General features: G+C 45.8%; 1 protein-coding gene across 1 annotated transcript in view; it reads right to left on the bottom strand.

Annotated features, from left to right (window-relative positions):
* The window catches only part of TAOK3 (TAO kinase 3), a 97,020-nt gene extending 94,605 nt beyond the window's left edge, over positions 1–2,415 (bottom strand). The window contains exon 1 of the mRNA XM_054392782.1: positions 2,285–2,415. The gene's annotated coding sequence lies outside the window, so the exon portion shown is untranslated. The remainder of the gene's footprint in view (positions 1–2,284) is intronic.
* Positions 2,416–14,360: the final 11,945 nt, after the last annotated feature.

Here is a 14,360-nt window from a genome sequence, read left to right as displayed (position 1 = left end):
AACTGCTACTATCATAGCTTCAGTTATTAAGACTCCTTAATGAATGGTCTAACAATAACCCAAGCTTAACCAGTTCTCTCTCTGTGAAGGCCTCAACCATAATAAGCCCCTTGAACATTCCTACAGTGTTTCCCAAAGATCTCACAGCATGAGGCTACTAACAGTGGGAAGCAGCTATTAGTCAATGTTTTGTTTTTTTTTTTTTTTTTTTAATTTAAATACAGATAAAAACTGAGGCAGAAAGTTAGCAAATGACTTCCATGTGGAAACACAGCTGACTAGTGGCATACAGAATCCAGATCTTCCAGATTCCAGCCCTGTCATTAGCCAAAAGGCCATCATTATGAAGAAAGAAATTAGTCTGGTCTTATAAATAGCATTTGAATATAAGCCTTCCTCAAATATGTGCAAGGAGTTGACCTTAAACACCAGCAGAGTTGCATGTGTAGCCTGGGGCTCCAGTCACTAGCTTGCATGCCAGCAGTTTAGAGTTCTTCTGCCTCTCTGGATGTCTCCAGAGCCTGGATCCAATGCAAACTGTGTAACAGATCAGACCACAGTCTGGTGGTGGAACACTGGAACGGGTTGCCCAAGGAGTCGGTTGAAGCTCCTGGAGATACCCAAGGTGAGGCTCTACAGGGTTCTGGGCAACCTGATCTAGTTGAGGATGTCCCTGATGATGCAGAGGGGGTTGGACTAGATGACCTTTGGAGGTCCCTTCCAACCCAAACCATTCTACGATACTATGACTCTAACACAGAGAACCATAGAATGCTTTGGGTTGGAAGGGACCTTTAAAGCTCATCTAGTCCAGTCAGCAAGGACATCTGCAACTACAGCAGGTTGCTCAGAGCCCCTAACAACCTGACCTGGGACGGCTCCAGGGATGGGGCATCTACCATCTCTAGGGACAACCTGGGACACCATCAGTGCAAAAAAAAAAAAAAAAATCTTCCTTCTGTCTAGTCTAAGTCTCCCCATTTTAGTTTCAAACCACTGGTCCTTGTCCTGTCATAATAGGCCCTGCACAAAAGTCTGTCCCCAGCTTTCTTATCAGCCTCTAAGTACTGAGAAGCCCCCAGAAGGTCTCTCTGGAGCCTTCTCTCCTCCAGGCTGAAGAAGCCCAGCTCTCAGCCTGGCCTCACAACAGAGGGGGGTCCAGCCCTCCCAGCATTGTTGTGACCTCCCCTGGCCCTGCTCCACCAGGTTCACATCTCTCCTCTGCTGAGCACTCCAGAGCTGGACCCAGCACTGCAGGTGGGGTCTCATTCAATCACCTCTGGCTGTTTTGAGCTTAAACAATGTCGTTCTAAAGCACCCAGGTAGCCAGGAAAGAGAAAGTAAACAAGTCATACTTGGCAACTTTCTGCTATTTTATTCTAAGGCATGGACAGACTGGCAGAAATCTCATTATAACATGAAGCTGGAAACCTGAAATGCCAAAAAAGTGCCCAACACACCTGAAATTTGCAGCATTTGTCCAAGTTAACATTCAGTTAGCCTTAAGGATTTGACCTGCTCCTACTGTATATCACACATTTACTTGCAATTTCTGCTGCTTTTAGATGCATAAATTCAGTATACTTTGGATTATGTCTTGCTCATGTGGTGCTACAAAGAACCAGGTCCTTTTCTGGATTACAGCTTCCAACGTCTGCAGCAGGTCTAATTCCTGGACTAGATTTCCTGTAGCATACATTAGGCCAAATATTGGTTTTGCAAGGAGAGAAGAAAAAAAAAAGCCTCTCAAATCTGCTTCAGTAAGAGTCTAACTTCATTTGAAATTATGTGCTTTCTGGTAAGGCAACCCTAAAATACAAAGTTGAAAACTGCAAAAACAGAGTTAAAGTAAACAAAGTAAAAATAAGACACTGTAGTAAAAATGTCATTCCAGTAGTTACTCATTTATCCTGGTTTTAGATACCTGCAACCACGACTTCCCACCCACCTGGGGTGGGTTCAGCACCCACCCTCAAGGACCAAACACGCAATTTACAACCATAACAGGAGCTTTCAGGCTGGGGGAAGGAGCTGAAAATGGAAAGCTGCTTGTTATCTTCGGTGGGGAGCCTCCCCAGAGAACAGACACCACACTGAAACACTCACAAGAGACTTCAAGACACAACTACCCGAGCGGAACAACAAGTGGGAACCTTTTATTTCTATTCCTCACGTGGTCCCAGGCAGGAGAGCCACGAAACCCACCCAGTTTGGACTGTCTGCTTCCCAAGGGCCAGGAAAACTTCTGAGCATGACCAGACGAGCCCCTAACACTTCGACTCACATCTCTCCATGCAGCAGCAGAGTCAGAATTCACTGTGCTCTCCCCAGGATGGCAAAACTCACGGCATTAGTATGCATTAAAGCACCTCCTGGCTGTGGCAAAGCGGATGAGACCTGACTCTTAACAGAGACTGTTTCCATCCCAGCTCACATTTAGGTCTCAATTATCTTATCTGCTCTGCCACTCGCATACTTTCCAGATAAGAAATGTTTTTCCCACCCCCCCCGCTCTTGAAGGAGGTTTGGAGTTAAAACTGAAAGTGAGCAGCGTTAAGAATAAAAATGTTATAAAATAGAAATTCATTTGAGGCTAGCACTTTTAAAAAAAAAAAAAAAAAAAGGAAAAAAAATAATATTCTCTCTAGAGGTTAAAACCTGGGTTCACTAGAGTGAATTGACAGCAGGTCAAGGGAGGTGATTCTTCCCCTCTACCCCACTCTAGTAAGACCCCCACCTTGAGTGCTGCATTCAGTTCTGGAGTCCCTGTTACTGGAAAGATCATGACATGCTGGAACGTGTCCAGAGAAGAGCCACAAGGATGATCAGAGGGCTGGAGCACCTCTCCTATAGAGAGAGTTGGGGCTATTCAGTTTGGAGAAGAGAAGGCTCCGAGGTGACCTTATTGTGGCCTTCCAGTATCTGAAGGGGGCTACAAGAAAGCTGGGGAGGGACTTTTTAGGTTGTTAGGTAGTGATAGGACTAAGGGGAATGCAGCAAAACTAGAAGTGGGTAGATTCAGATTGGATGTTAGGAAAAAGTTCTTCACCGTGAGGGTGATGAGACACTTGAACAGCTTGCCCAGGGAGGTGGCAGAAGTCCCATTCCTGGAAGTATTTAAGGCCAGGATGGATGGGTCTCTGAGCAACCTGATCTAGTGTGAGGTGTCCCTGTACATGGCAGGGGGGCTGGAAATGGATGGTCCTCTCCAACCCTGACAATTCTGTGATATGCTCTGCAAGTCTTAATAACAGCAGTACTTTCTGCAAGTGGAAAAGGAGTATTTTCTTGACCAGTTTATTCACATAGTTTAGGTCAATGATCAGTTCATCTGAAGTTGAGAAACTGCTCCAGAGCTGGGAGGGAGAAGAGAAAAAAAAAAAAATCCTGTTTTCCTTTTCCAATCTATGACTAAGAATGAGGCAAAGGGAGGATCTAAGATCCTGAAGGCGATGGTAACAAGAGGTCATTAGTTAATTCCCTCAACGATAGATACTACTTCCTTTTATTAAATAACATCAGTTTCTAAGGGTGTCAATTTTTTTTTTCCTTCTTAAGGATACAGCATACTTGAACTCTACCTGAACCTGTCAAAAATCAGCAGAAACACACAGGAAATTCTGAACTGAAAGACAGACTGTCATAAACTAAGGAAGAAGGCAGACTCATCTGAGCTTTATGCAAAATAATTACAAAGTTGAGAGAGTATATAATAGTCTTTCTTACAGATATTAGGTGTAGAAGCATAGAATGGTTTGGGTGGGAAGGGACTTCCAAAGGTCATCTAGTCCAACTCCCCTGCAGTCAGCAGGGACATCCTCCACTACATCAGGTTGCTCAGAGCTTAGCCAAGCCTGACCTTGAAGATCTCCAGGGATGGAGCCTCAACTATCTCCCTGGGCAACCTGTTCCAGTGTTCCACCACCCTCATGGTAAAGAACTTGTTCCTAACATCCAATCTAAATCTCCTCTTTTTTAATTTCAAACAATTGCCTCCCATCCTATCACTGCAGGCCTTTGTAAACAGTCCCTCTGCAGCCTTCTTGTAGCCCCCTTCAGGTACTGGCAGGCTGCTATTAGGTCTCCATGGAGCCTTCTCTTCTCTGGGCTGGCCAACCTCAGCTCCCTCAGCCTGTCCTCACAGCAGAAGGGTTCCAGCCCCCTTGAGCATCTTCATGGCCTCCTCTGGACCCACTCCATCAGGTCCATGTCCTTCCTGTGCCAAGGGCTCCAGAGCTGGATGCAGCACTACAATTCTATGCCATTATGTATTTTTGGCCTAACAAAAGCAGCACCAAATTTGGCATAAAGTCTGTTTGAACCAGTACTTTAAATGCTTGCAAATGAATTACAGTCAAGTTTTTAATTAGAAAAGACAACTACAAACACCTTTCTAAGGTTTAAATGAAGGGTCCTGCTTATTGCATGAGTCAGTTTTGATAAAGCTTAATTGATGTACTCCTATGACCAACTATTTATTATCTCTATTAGTACAGCACCTGTGAGCTTCAATCACACTGCAGTAAGACCTGCAAAGCCACAGCAGAAGCCATGCCTGCTCTGAAGAGATTCTAATCATCTAAAGGATGAATAGTTAAGAAATCAGGAGAGCACAAGGAAATACAGGGCTGGAATTTATGTTCTCTGTACTTTAGTACCCTTTTCCCCATGTGCTAGAAGGATCAAGGTGTACATTTCTTTCCCCCACCCACCTCACCAGGAAAACCCTCCACAAGTTGTAAAGAAAAAAAAACACCAAAACCAAAGACCAAAACCAACCAACCAAACAAAATACAGCAGGAAAATATTTTGTCTATCAAGACTGTGAGAAAACTATATATTTAGACATTCTTCATACCTCGGCTTCCCATATAAAAACTGAAATCTTTGCTGTCTTAAGTTGTCATCCCATAAAGCAAGACTGCACCCTAAGAAAACAAACATCCCTCTGGCTGGCTGAAAGGCTGGGTGAGCAGCAGCAACACATTTGAAGGCTGCTCAGCCAGCCTCTTCAATGAGAATCCCACCTCCCTCACTGAAACATCCAGCGAGTCCTCACATTCACTCCAGTGCAGCAGGCACAAACACAAATTTAGGAGGAATGTTGCTTTCATTTAAAGGAATTGTTTGAAAACCTACCACTACACCCCAGCAGCACATCCGATCCAAACCAGCAGCCAGAGCTGTTTACAAAGCTGTCTGCTCAGCTTTAGACTGAGACTCCAAACTCTTTCTGCTGTGTAATAAATCAGTGCTCTGCGTTGAACAATTTTCAGCAGTACCATATGCTACGTAGTCCCATATGTTCCATTACAAGGGAGAAAAAAAAACATCATCTCAACATGAATCATCAGTGACTATATCCTTGTAAATCTGGCTTAAACACTCACAACGTTCGAGGGCAACCCTAAAAAAAAAAAAAAAAGAAAAAGAAATGCTCAGTGTTGTACCAGACTCTGTGCAATGGAATCACAGACCACTTATTGAAAAGAAAGGAAAAGAAGTTTTAATGTAAGAAGTGAGCACACTATTTGTATCTCTCCAGGGGCAGCAGACTCACTGCACACAAAATCTGGCACACATTCATTAATTACAAACTAATAAAGACACCCTGCTCATAAAATGATGATAGTATCTGCTAGTCACACACCTTTCACCCTCATCTGCTTAGTGTGTGTGCAAATACACACACTGCAGGCAGGATTCATTCCTCCCAGTGCTGAAAAGCAGTTACCCTGGAACCTGGCATCTGCCACCTTCTGCATCACTAATTTTGGAGAGGAGTGTGTGAGAAAAGAAACAAAACCAAAGCAAACCCATGTGTGTGTTTTAAGCTACAAGGAACTGCAGCCAGCACTGTCAAGTTTCCTAGATGGGAGTTTATCTGGGACTTTGGGGTTAACAATTCCACTGCTAAAATGACAGTTTCTTAGATGAGGTACAAACAGCTTTCACGCTCTTCCCAAAGACAGCACCACCTGCAGCATGTTTGTACCAAAGCCTGCAAACATGTCACACCAAGGTCACCAATTCATAGATTGATAGAATGGTTTGGAAGGGACCTTGATGATCATCTAGTTCCAATCTCCCTGCCATGGGCAGGGACACCTTCCACTAGCCCACACTGCTCAAAGCCTCATCCAGTCTGGCCTTGAACACCTCCAGGAAAGGGGCATCCACAACCTCCTTGGGCAACCTGTTCCAGTGTCTCACCACCCTCACTGGAAAGAATTTCTAATTTGCTCTTCTTCTGAGGAATTACTTGGTCTCTCAGGTAACCCAGCATCACCATTAACAGAATGGCAGCAGAAGGGGGTGCAAGTATGTATCACAGTATACCAGAGGCTGGAAGGGACCTCAAGAAATCATCAAGTCCAACTCCCCTGCCAGAGCAGGATCACTTAGGGTAGTCCGCACAGGAATGCATCCAGGTGGGTTTGGAAAGTCCTCAGAGGAGACTCCACAACCCCCCTGGGCAGCCTGTCCAGTGCTCCATCACCCTCACTGCAAAGAAGTTTCTCCTCATGTTGAGGTGAAATCTATGTTCAAATCTGAACCCATTGTTCCTCGTCTTATCACTGTGAACCACCCAAAAGAGCCTGGCCCCCTCCCCTTGACACCCACCCCTCAGATACTTATACACATTGATGAGATCCCTTCTCAGTCTTCTCTTCTCAAGACTAAACAGCCCCAGGGATTTCAGTCTCTGTGTGTGTAGGGATTTGCTATTCTAAAAACTTTAAATGCAACCTGATAGAGATTGGTTCAGCTGAATGAGTGATGTTCTCCCTCTCTGCCCAGCTATCCCCCATGATCCAACCATGCCTCACTAGAGTAATATTCAGAAAGACAGACTGACATTAATATGCCAAATTGTGAGAGTGTCCTTATTTGAAAGTTCTTTGTACCTAAGCAGGAAGGCATGCAGCTGTGTGTTCCCACATAGCTGCTGGTTTCATTAAATTCAGAATAAACCAGAGTCCATTTTGACCTAATATTCAGGGTGGGGGGAAAAAAATAATAGTAATTACATCAACATCAAGCTATTACCTGTTCAAGGGCATAAGTGCTTACTTCATTAACAACTCCGACAAACTAGTTCTGTAAGCTCCCTATATTAAATTTGAGATTTCCCTGCCCTTACAAATTAAAATTAAACTAACAATTTCTTACACAAAGGGAAAGTCCAATAGGAAAACACAAACAGAAGGATGAGTATACAAACAAGAAAACTTCCACAGTGCTCAATCAGACACCTTCTTTGCCATCCTCTGTAAGAACAAGCCACCCAGACAACCTAAATTTCAATAATCTTTTAAAGGAGTGAATTGAGGAAAGATACTTGGACTCCAGCTTTCTTCAATCCAAGAGCAAATCATTTACACATTTCCAACAGCAAGTAACAAGTGAATCTCCCATGATACAGTTCTACAGAATAAGGCAAACACATCATGCTAGAAGCAATGCTTTAACACTGTGAAAGGAGGCTTCATAAACCTGCAACAGAAGCTGCCACGTTATCACAAATAACTAGGAGGGCACTTGGATTTCCACCATCCTTCAGCAGCTCAGGAGATGGATGTCCACACCCAATTAATTTACTTTAATTTCTATTTCAACTTTCCTCCTCATTAATTAGGAGCTGAGGTTCACACAGATTACAGTTCCTGGCATGCAACACCAGTGATGATTTTAAGTGGTGCACACTACACAACTGCACTTCATGTGCTCTAATGTAACCAGCAGACCAACATGAAAAGCCGGAACGTGGTGAGAAGAGGAAGGGAGATTTCCTTCTTTTTACCCCAAATACCTAAGGAATCCTAGGTTTACAAAATCAGTGCTTCCTAAACTATGTATCACTTTATAAATTAAAAGAAATCCACCCCAGTGATGTCAGAGAGCGATAAGATGACAGTGTCAGGGAAACTCACTGAGCTACCCTTGAAAGAACTAATGAACAAGCAGGTGCAATGCCATTGCATAATGTTTATTACACAGCACGGAGCCAAAGGCAATCAAATTAGTCTGGTTTAATCAATGGCCTTCAAATGAGGAAACAGCTTGAAAATAATAAGCATAAAACACTCTTTTGGGTTTACTTCTTCATTTTTTCCCACCCCTGTTCTGTAGAAAGTAAATCTATTAAAAAAGCTAAGTGTGTGCTGAACTTATAAAAGTCTGCTCCTTAATTATCTTTAATACCAAAATTGCACTTTCAGTCAAGCTCAGTTTGCTGTAAATGCTGACACATGCATAGAGAGGATCTCTTAAGTGAATCTGAACTCTGTCTTATACAAGAGAATGGTTTTCCCCTTAAAAACATTAGACACTAAGATTTTTTTTTTCCCAGTAAAATCAACAAATAAAATTGGAAGTGTCTCATGATCACCTCCTTCCCTACCATCCCTCATAACCTGAATGTTGCAGCATTTCATGAGGCTGCAGAACAACCTGGAACACAAGCCTGTAAATGGAGAAAACAACTGCTCTGTGTTCCTGCTCCAAACTGCCCCCACTCTTTGTGCAGTAAACTTCACTGGCACTGTGACCCTTCCCCTCCCCAGCTGCAGCCCAGCAAACTCCAGGCTGGCTCCATACAAAGAGTGATTTCTCTTACAGGCAAGAAGGCTGATCAGCCAGAAGGGACAGAGCTCTGTTCTGCTGAGAGACCACTCCATCTTGCAATGGGTTATGAAAAATAAATTTAACAGCAAAAGCCTGTTGATACAAAATCCGTATTTAGAACGCACATAAGTAGGAATTATCCCATCTTTAGAAGTTTTTACTTGCAAGGATCTTTTTCACACCGACGACGAACGTAACAAAGCAAAAGGGAAGTACACACAGAGAATCTCTGCAAGGAATGCACACACAGAAGAATTAGTCTGCAATCTGAAAACCCTCATATTGGGAAGATGGAGACAACCTAGCTCAAGCTCTCCTCAAATCAGATGTCAGAGGAAATTATATGATGAATTATAGGGTAACTAAGAGCTCTTGATTTGATGAAACCTGAAGAAAATATACATTAACGCAGACAGGAACAGTTTCCAGCCTCACTGCGAGCACCAAATATGTAATTTGTCAGATATTTGTATGAATTTCAGTTTTAAAGAGGCATTTACATTTAAAACACTCTCTATATTGTTACATTACTCTCTGAGAGCTCAGAATTAGGTAGCTACCACCAGTAACACAATTTAAGGACACAGGGAGTAGCAAGAGTGGTGTATTATTTCTCTCCAGGAGCAATCCATTATCAATGCACAAAAGCCAACACATGCACTCTAATAAACGTAGGACAAGATTGAAAAGTACATTAAACTAATGACCACCAGGAAAACAAGCAAGATCATCACTTCAAGCACCGTAGCATTCCAAACAGTTGTTGGAAATATGTAAGCAGACCTTGGAGAACAGATTGGAGCCCATTTATCTTCACCCAAACATGAGCACCATGAACTGCAGGCAGTGTCATACCCCTGCTGTGCTCTTACCCAGTTAACTTTTAATCAGGATGTGTACCACAGAACAGCTTCCACAGGAGAGGTGAGGAGAATCCCCCATCAATACATAACCCTGAGCTACTTTCATCCTCTTTAGGTCATTGTCCCATTAGGTGGGCAATGCAATTTGAAATCCTCTTTGGACAGAAAGTGGAACTGAGCACAGCTCTCCCACAGCAAGCCCTCCTGCTCAGAGGCTTCTACACACAGGGAGGCCCTACCAGCACCACTTGTTTTGCTGTCTTTAAACAAACATGGCAGCTGCCACTAGACTGTGCTGAGCCCGAGTATTCCACACACCTATGAGATCAGCATTTCACTGCTGGAGCACAGCCCTGAGGAGAACACCCTGGTCGTGGGCAGCAAATCCAGCATCAAGCTGCTCACCTCTGCCCAGGCGGAGTGACCAGGAAAAACCTGGATGCTACCAGGGCCACTCAGTGGCTACTGAATTTTAGAAGCATCATAGTTATAGGGTTATGTTGATTATGTTCCTGGGATAAAAAGAAGAAGGAAAAAAAAAAAAGAGGGAGAAAAAAAAGAGACACGAGGAGATATAAAACAAAATTCTAAGGGCTTAGTACTTGCCTAGTGTCCTCCTTCTTTCTCCTTCCCACGCAAATATGAGTACTGCTAGATGACATCCAGCACCTACAGTAAATCATTTCTTGATGTCATTAAAAGGACAAATACATCTGCTCAGACCAGACCTACGTCATCACTTCCAACTCAGTTTAAGGAAAGCTGACAGCAACCCCTTTTCACCTGCATGTCACTAGACCGATACTAATGCCGTCCAAATCGCTCGCTCACAGATCTGAGGAGTAATCTGTATGGACACACGTCGTGTACCCGAGCTGTGGCAGTGTCCTCAGCCTGCAGGTGAAAGAAACGCCGCCGCTTTCCCCTCTCTTCACCTCCGCTCTCCCACCGAGGCAGTTCCTCTCCGCCCCTGTTGTAGCTGCGGTCCTGGAGCTCCGACTTCCCACTGAGCTCCTCGACCAGGGCCAGCAGACTCGGGACACCTCACCACTCCAGGCAACTCCGTTTCATCAGTCCTACAACAACCAGCACGACCTGCTGGGAAGCTGTATCTCCCCCCGCTCCCCATCCCCGGCCCCATCGGCGGGGCACTCCCAGCCCCAGAACCGCAGCAGGAAGAGCTCAGCTCGCCGGGGGGTTCGCACACCCCCCAGGATCCCCTTCCTAGGAGCTCGGAGGCAGCTCCCCCTGACCCCAAGCAGCTCCGGGTGAGCGAGCGGGCGGGCCCCGCCGCGGGCGCGCCCCGGGGGAGCTTCACCTTCGGGCAGTCCCGGGACACGCGGCACCCCGGGACCCGGCAGCGAGCGCCCCGCGCCGCCGGGACAGCGAGAAAGTGTTTTTTGTTTGGTTGTTTTTTTGGGTTTGTTTTGTTTTTTTAAGCCCCCAAACCGCTGCCAAGCCCGGTGCTGCCCCTTGCTCCGGCGGGACCCGCCTGTCAGAAGCGAAGCCGTCCCTCAGCCGGTGCCCGCAGCTGTCTTGCCTCACGGCCGCGACTCCCATCCCCGTGCCTCACCTGGTGCCGGCCGGCGGCAGCAGACCACGTCCGCGGCACACGGGAGAGAGGCAGGAGGAGGGAAGGAGAGTGTCCGCCGGCCCGTCCCCGTCCCCGCCGCTTCCTGCCACGGCCCCGCCGCCGCCCGAGGTGCGGCTCCCCCTGCCAGGCGCGGCCAATCGCGCGGCCGCTCGGCGATCGGCTCCACGGCCTGCCCGCCGCGAGCGGGAGAGTGGGCGGGAGGGAGGGAGTTGTTATCGGCGCTCGGCTACGCAGTCCGGAAGCTCCGGCCAGGCAGCAGAGTGGCACCCTCTCATCGATCGCACCCCTTGACGCATCGGCGCTTGATTCAGCGGACTGCTCGGTCTCGCCGGGAGCGAAAGCTGGGGGGAGTCTCGGGCCATTGGCCACCGTTCGCCGTTAACGGCTGGGGAGGGTGGCGGCTCCTCAGGGCCTGTAGTGGCCTCAGGAGTGTGAGGGGATGAGACCCAGTATAACGGCAGCTCTGAGTCATTAAGTAACGGCTGTCAGGGTTAAGGGAGTCTTGATCAATGAGTCTGTATCTTGTGGCAGGTCACAGCAGGACAAGATTCTTTGTAAAAAAAAAATTAAAAAAAAAAGAAGTTTTGACTTAGCAATGATGTGCCTTAAGGAGCAAAGGCCTCGAAGGAAAGGAAGAAGGAGCTTTAGCAGTGGTTAAGAGGTCTGGGAGAGCTCAGAGCAGAGACAGGGTAAGGTGTTTAATGCTGCTTCTGGCACACTTTGTGGTATCCTATATGCTCTAAATTTAAAGGCAAACACTCTTTCCTTTATTGCTATAGGGGTGCACAGTGGCTTATTCTTTCATAAACCAGGTTGCTCAAAGCCCCATCCAGTCTGGCCTTCAGGGATGGGGCATCCACAACTGAGCTTTATCTTCTGTCAGTATCTTGTGCAATGTCGTTCTGCTAACTCGTTTCTAACATCTCTTGTCCTCCTGGGTTTTATTCTGGGACCATCATCATATGGCTCTTTCAAACTAAAGATACAGAAACGTGAAAGCCACATGTTCAGGTCTAAGGGTGTTGGTATGCCTTGTGTTCTTCAAAGGCCAATGTACTATATTACATGTTTTCTCATTGCAGTGGTCGAATTCGTACAATAAATGAGTTGCCATGATCTGTTTTTGTAAGCTGAGGCTTCATAACCTTTTATTTCTTTATTTCTTATCACTGAAAAGAAAATCATGAGCATGACTTCTGTGACACCTACTCCTGAGCATAGCTGATGCTGACAAAGCAGGAGGCAGAAGTATGTCCTCAAGCTGAAAGTATATAAAAAAATAAATGAGTCGTGATGAGAAAAACAGCTTTGATGAAAACAAGAGCCAAGAACAACAGCTTGACAGAGAAGTTCAAAACTTCCCCTGATAGCTCTTTGGGGTGTAGACAGTTAAGTTGCTGCATTGGTAAGGGAAACATGGCATTCCTTAAACCTGAACCTCCTCCCTTGGCTTCCCACTGGATGCCTGAGAGATGACAGTAGAGGGTGTCTCCAGAAGGCTAATATTAAACATGAGGAATTAGTACCAAGGGAGTAACAGCAAGCGAGATTCCAGGTTTGACCACAGAAAGGGCTAAAACATTTTGATTCCGCAGCTATGTGCAGCTTCTTACTGACTGGCTGCACACAGCTGCTTCTGTTCAAAGGGTTCTCAGGTGCCCTGGCTTTAGGAAACACGCCTGCTGTGTGATGTGTGAAGGGCTGCTCTTAAAGGGTAAATCATCTCAGACAAACAGAAAGTGCTGAGGCAGGGTAACATGGGATAAGTTAACCTTGGAAGGGCAGCATTGGATCAGGCACACTTAGTTTGCTGTCCACAGCAGCCTGAATTAGGCTTGCAGGGAAGCTGATGGGCTAGGTATGGAGGCTAGATGGAAGAGATGCAGACAGGAAATGGGGAAGAAAGGAGGAAAATAATGTTTATAAAGTGTTAAGGGTGCTCTGGGTAGTTCTGAAAAAGGGCTTTAGCCAGTCCCATCTCTATTTTTAACTCTATGACTGTATGATTTTAGGAAAGTTATTTGAACAGTTCCAGGCAGGTGCAAGTCTGCAGGGAAAGGACAAACCTGCAGGCACCCAGTCAGCTCATGCGATGTGGCAGCCACCGCCACACCCTTTCCTGTTCGCCCTGTGGCCACAGGCAGCCCTGCCAGCTACTGCTGCCCTGAGTAAGAAGAGAGGCAAAGGATTGCTTTCCAAGATGCTGATAACCCCTAGACTTTGCATGACTTGGCAACAGAGAGGTGGCAAGCAGCTCTGGCATCGTACCTGCCATGTGCCAACTTGAACACCCTCAAATGGGACACTGAGCTCTGGGAGCTGCTCTGGATAGTGTTGACTTTTAGCTGTGTCTCAGCCTCATCTCCTGTAAAAGGTAATATTTACTTATGTAAAAAGGTATCATGCGTGCACTGCTTGGGTGTTCCCAGTTAAAAATTGTCAGTCAGGGCAAACAGACCTTTGGGGTGAGCTACAGGAAAGCAAAGTGCATTACTGCGATTCTTCCCAGAACAAAGAGTGTGACCTACTGCTGCTCCTGGTTGCTGAGCGCCCGGTTCAGCCAGTTTGGAAAAGTGCTGTGCTGTTTTTAAGTTAAATCCTCCTTCAGCTAAAATTATTCTGTTCCCTTTCCCTTGGCAAGATGTTTATATTGACTCTCCGTGAGTCAATAAGGTGTGCATTTGAGGAATGCAGCTCACAACTGTCACTTGGTCTGGCACTGCTGCAGGCAGTGAGGCCAATTAGTTCTTTCCCAGTGACTTCGAGTTGCAGAAAAGGGCTAAATGAGGTATTTAGACTGAAATTTCAATGGGAGGCATTTTCATATAGAATCACAGAATGGTTTAGCTTAGAAGGGACCTTTAAAGGTCATCTAGTCTGACACCCCTGTGGTGGACAGGGATATGTGGTGTCGGCTTCTGGTTTTAGTGTGTGTTTTAGTCTGTTTTTAGCACGTGAATTTTACTGCAGGATCTGTATCTTTGTCCTTAATTGTGTCTTGTCAGGAGGTTAACCTGAACCTGGCAGACATGAGGTTGATCATAAGGGGTCTGGACAGTTGTTCTACGATACCTGCAGTTAACGGGCATGAAGCTACCACTCCACCTGGGTGAATGTATTATGGTAGTGCTTTGGTAAGAGTATGGAGGAACAGGGAAGTAATTTCTGTATTAAAAAAATAAAAGGCAATTGCAAAGAATAGTGTCAAGCGTCATCACAAGTCCTTTCTCACCATCATAAGGTCCGAACCAGTGGAGCAGTGGCACTGTCTGTAT

Source organism: Indicator indicator, chromosome 26, assembly GCF_027791375.1.
Source record: "Indicator indicator isolate 239-I01 chromosome 26, UM_Iind_1.1, whole genome shotgun sequence".
In the NCBI taxonomy this organism is placed as follows: domain Eukaryota; kingdom Metazoa; phylum Chordata; class Aves; order Piciformes; family Indicatoridae; genus Indicator; species Indicator indicator.
This window is presented reverse-complemented; position numbering and strand designations above follow the sequence as displayed.